We start from the raw sequence: 251 nt of genomic DNA on the forward strand, positions 1-251 counted from the left end.
TGCAGTGGCCGGATCTCAGCTCACTGCAAGCTCCGCCTCCCGGGTTTACACCATTCTCCTGCCTCAGCCTCCCGAGTAGCTGGGACTACAGGCGCCCGCCACCTCGCCCGGCTAGTTTTTTGTATTTTTTAGTAGAGACGGGGTTTCACCGTGTCAGCCAGGATGGTCTCGATCTCCTGACCTCGTGATCCGCCCGTCTCGGCCTCCCAAAGTGCTGGGATTACAGGCTTGAGCCACCGCGCCCAGCCTCA

The sequence above is a fragment of the Theropithecus gelada genome, chromosome 2 (assembly GCF_003255815.1).
Source record: "Theropithecus gelada isolate Dixy chromosome 2, Tgel_1.0, whole genome shotgun sequence".
Classification (NCBI taxonomy): Eukaryota; Metazoa; Chordata; class Mammalia; order Primates; family Cercopithecidae; genus Theropithecus; species Theropithecus gelada.